The sequence below is a fragment of the Salarias fasciatus genome, chromosome 18 (assembly GCF_902148845.1).
Source record: "Salarias fasciatus chromosome 18, fSalaFa1.1, whole genome shotgun sequence".
Lineage (NCBI taxonomy): Eukaryota > Metazoa > Chordata > Actinopteri > Blenniiformes > Blenniidae > Salarias > Salarias fasciatus.
Genome location: NC_043762.1, coordinates 9,876,712 through 9,881,825, shown reverse-complemented (window position 1 = coordinate 9,881,825; position 5,114 = coordinate 9,876,712).

The following is a 5,114-nucleotide window of genomic DNA, read 5'->3' as shown; positions in this document are numbered from 1 at the left end:
ATGTTACATTAACAAGCGGCGGTGCTCTTCTAATAAAATTTCACTCTGGGGATTGTAGTGACCGTCTTGACGGAAATCGCTCAATTTGCAAAATTGCTCAAGCCAAGTTTAAACTTAGATGATTGAGTGAAGAAGAAAACGGGAAATAAAACCCACTTTATTTAAAGGTAATTCATGTACGTCAGGTCAAGCCTTACCGGCAAAGAGCAATTTAATTGAAGGACTATGAAGGGAAATTCCTCCACTGCACTTAGCTAATAATTGGACGCAAAGAATGAAGCGCCGTTTACTCGACAAGGTTTCAAGTGAAAATGCATCGATTCTGAAAAGTTTTGCATTAGCTACCAAACACATGAAGTGAGGAGGACGGGTGACCCTGAATTGCCTGCAGGTGTGAAGATAAGTGTGTGTGACTGTCTGTCTCTCAGTGTTTGCTCTGTGATGGAGCGGCGACCTGCGCAGGGCGTAACCTGCCCTCGCCGGACGTTGGCTGGAATCAGCTCCGAAAGATGGTCGCTTTCTATTGGACTCTATTACTGCTTAATAATGCCAGACCAATCGATTGAAATACAGGAAAATCCCAAACAGCAAGGGGAACAGGGGAAAAAAAAAAAAAAAAAAAAGCACAAAGTCTGGCATTCGATCGTAGTGGAGGTGTCTCAGCCCGGAACATCTGTTCACGTGATAAGAATTGGATGAACTGTGTCTTTTCCAAGTTGTTCTCCGGTGCTCTTAAACCTGTTTCAGATGTCAGATTTCAGTTTTTCCACAATCCAGCGTGACGTGAGCGCAGCGGTCCTCCTCCAAGGACAGGTCATGTCTCTGCGTCTGCGAGCCAAATCGATCGTCATGATGGAACAACGTGTGGAAAACCTATGTTCTCAGACCCCAGACTGCTTCAGAACATTATGTTTTACACACATACGGAGATCTGGATGGGCGTGGAGCAAGGTGATGGTGAGCAAACCGCCAGGATAAATACGGGTTAAAACAATCCGAGCTGCCCCCACAGCTGGACTCCATCTCATCTCCTCAAAAATGAGCCCATAAAGCGAGCAGTTTTCCCTCAGCCAGGTGATCAGAGCGAATGCCAGGATGCTGTGAAGAGTTACAGGGCCCATGTTTGAACAGGACGGCCGAGCAAAGCGCCGGCGAGATCCGTCCATGTACCTGTCAGCCTGGAATGATGGCTGACTTCCTGTGGGCTGGAGGAGCGCTAATCGACTCCAGCTGGACAGCGAGAAGTCTTCACCGCGTGTGTGTGTGTGTGTGTGTGTGGGTGGGTGGGTGTGTTTGAGTCCAAAAGCAAGAAACTTTACACCTATGTTAGGTCAGAGGATGACTTAAACACATGTGGCTTTCTGTGTTCACCTGGTGCGGAGAAGTTTGGGAATGACTTCACGAACGCTGGGCTTTCTCACATGCTGGGAGTTTCTCTCCTGCCTTCTATATTATTTTCTACATATTTCCAGCATTGTGCGGGAGTTGGATGCAGGTTTGGGTGTGTTTGTGGCCAGAGGCTGACACTGGGATAGAGGCGTTCAGGATGAGTTTACATGGCCGGGTTGAATCTGGATGAAGCACATGTAGAATGAAAGGCCTTGTGGGTGATTTTAGCACTGATTTCCATATATATGTCCACAGTTGTGTTGAATAAATGGCCATCGTGTTATTTTCATTTGTCCTCTCTATTCATTTTTCATGGAGATTCGAAGGCTCGCCAATGAGAATTGTAAACTATGAATTTCACAACACTGCTTTCTTTGTTTTTGGTGCAGTTTAAGCAAATGTAACAGAATCCATAAATGCAAATTACCGTCATGACTGATGTTTGGTCTCTTGTGTTATTTTGAGATCGTGTCTCTGGTTTCAGGCTCCTTAGCTTCCCCTCCTGGTGTCTGATCGCTGCCCTGATGGGTTTCACCTGTGCCCGAGTGTGTGATGGCCTTCACCTGGTGGCAGCCGTATAAAGAAGGTGTCTTCTGTGTTTGCAGCTCTGAAGTATCTCAGTCTGTGTTCTACGTGTTTGTGCTGTCCATCATCTCTTTGTCAGTTGTGTTCTTGAGGACTTTGTTATTTTAGTTGCCACAGGCCTTATGTGTGACAACACTGCTCCAAGGGGTTGTTGGTTCACCACCCAAGTTTAACTTAACCTTCGTATTTTGATCCATACGATACTTTGAAGCCTGTTTAAGCGATAAAACAGACCATGAAGGTAAAAACCAGGCTCAGATACACATTTCAGCAATAGATGTTTATCTTCATCACTTGATCTCTGAGAAAAATTCAAATGGGAAACATTTTTCTGAGCTTTCTCTCCATCCTTTCCAGTTTCTTCCTCATCAAAATTTCTCTTTATTGAAGCCAGAACTTCCTCTTCCTCTTTCTCTCTCTCTCTCTCTTTCTGTCGGGCCACGTGTGTCTCAAGCACGCAGACGTCTTTTCACACTTCTGTCATATCTGAAATCAGTCGCTTTGATCTGAGCGCGACTCTCGGGGGGGGGGGGGGGGGGGGACGAACATTTCTCACAAGTCTCAAACGTGCGTCGAAGAATTTCCTCTTGAGTTAAACAACCGACACAACAAAGAACAATGAAGACGCCTTTCTTGTGTTTGTTTTAAAGGTCCTGCTGTATCAGCCGATGAGGATTTGCACACGTACGTGCACCATTTGGTCGGGATATCCATGTTAGATGTATTCTTGATTGCAGTTGAGTGACTCGCGTGCTTTTAGTGAGACATGACTCTGTCAATAGTCTTAAAGTGAGGAGCAGGAACTTTGATGAGGGAGGCTGCATTTCTAATTCTGTAATCTGCAAGAACAGATTACCTGATTGTAGATTTAAGTCTTGATGCAGCCGAACGAAAGCATCACGTTTACTTCCTCCATTTAGCTTCAATTGAAAGTTAGTGATGTTTTTGTTAAGTGACAGTGTTATTTTTACCATAAGGCCCGTGGACAAAAACAGGGACTCAAGAAGCTCCAATATGGCCCACTTAAATATAAAAGATGCAAAGAACACCTGATTTTATTTTTAAACAAAGTTCTTAAGAGTTGCAGACACAACACTGAGGTATCGATGCTGCTCGCCATGAATGCTCGCTGCCTACCCGTCAAACTAGCCTCAAAGCCATGTTGTCAAGGCGAGCTTGTAAAAACATCCAAATGCCACAGTGATAGACAATTTTTGAAAACTCCACTGTAATTTTTCATATTTTTGTCAAAATTGTTGTCATTTTTGGTGGCAATTGTGTTTTCTTTTTTTTTTATGAAAATGTAAACATTTTCATCATGTATACGCTGCACCACAACAAAGAAAAGGTTATTATGGCACTATTTTACTAATTCCACCCAGTCAATATAAAACTGGGCTGCATGAGGCTGCTGAAGTAAAACGTGTTTGACACCTCTGATCCACGCTGTAGTGACCACGCAGCAGCTGCGCTGCAACGACATCCGCTGGAGGTGTGCTGTAAAGCCAGAGCGACTGCATTAGTCAGCACTTTAGAGTCGGCCTCTTTCCTTCCTTCAGCCTCACGCCTGTTGGTTGTGGGAGTTTCCTGTATAAGTCAGATTGATGTCGACGTCTCTCAGCCAGTCAGGGGAAAGAGCTGAAGTTAAATCACATTCTTTAGATATCTGTCTGTGTGTGTGTGTGTGTGTGTGTGTGTGTGTGTCATGCTGCCTTCCTTCCTGTTGTGTTTTCAAGGTCTCCAGGCTGCACGGAGGTCTCTGCTCCAGGCCTGCTCCACATTAAAGCCACATGTCTGTGTTTTTCTTTCCTTACAGGCATGTCATACCTGCAGCTCTCACGTCGGCACACATGCACGGGTCGGGAGGGGCGTTTTAAACCGTCATGACTCCACGCTGGCGAGTGTCACGGTTTTTACTCAGTGTGGAAGATTAACTGTCTCGCTCGGGGCCCACAGACATTTAAGTGTTCGCAAAAAGCCTTTCCAAACATATAGGATGACTCAGACGGGGGTGAAGTAACCTGGAATCGATGGAAGAAAACTGGATGGATGCTGGAGGTGTGTTTCATTTATTTATTGGGGAACACGGTACCGTGAAAAATCTTGGCAGGAAAAAGTCTCCTCCGCCGCCAATAACGTAACTTTAAAAATCTCAGTGCAGGTTTCTGTGAGTGATGATGAAGAAAGTACACTGGGCGTGGAGGAGATTAAAGACACCTGCACTGCAACCCGTAAATACGACTCCACTAACAACCCTGCGTTTAATAAGGGAGCTGGATGCAACACTTCTACCAAATGAGGCAGATCTTTAAGCACACAAGCAAACGTGAGGCGTGAGAAGAGCCCGGGGGAATAAAAAAACAGGAGAACTGGGTGAGAACGGAAATCCAGCCAACACAAGGAGTGAGGAATGTTTTCTGAAAACCTCTTCTCTTGTGTGACTGGAATATAAAATGTAGTGGCTGTCCTGTTGGAAAAAAAATATTAAGCTGCTCTCATTTTTAGATGAACTGTGATATACTTTACTGTCCTGGCTCAAGTGCATTTTCTTTTAAAGGAAGGAAACCAGAATACTTTGAGAAAAGCAGATGCAAGGGCAGGGTGAGCACGCAAACAGAAAGACCCAGAGAGTGCAAACCAGCCCCCCTGAGCAGCCCCGCTTCAGCCCTATCTCACTGCTGTGACAGGTTGGAAAAAATATTTGCATGGTACTTTCCAAAACATCTTGAAACATCCGCAGGTGTTCGCAGTCGAACGGTCTCAGGAGTGTGCTTAAAAATCCATCTCAAGCTCGTTTCAGTGTAGATTCCACTACTAGAACTTGCAAGAACTGATAAATGAGTCTTGAGCATGTTAGTATGTTCTCTGGATGTGTCTCTGTGTTTCCAGAAATTTCTATTCTGGGCTCTGGTTTTGACCCACGGGCCTTATATTTCACCTGTTGCATTCATGAACTTCAAACACTTGAAGAGTGCAAATTCAGTCCTGTGCAAGTTATAGAAAATATACAAGCGATTGCATCATGAAATGTAAAGTCATTACTTTACTAGTTACAGATGAAAAGTGACCTGGCGCCTTTTAAAGAATCTTTGAGCTCCTCCGTACATCTACACTCACAATCATGTGATTGACACACACAC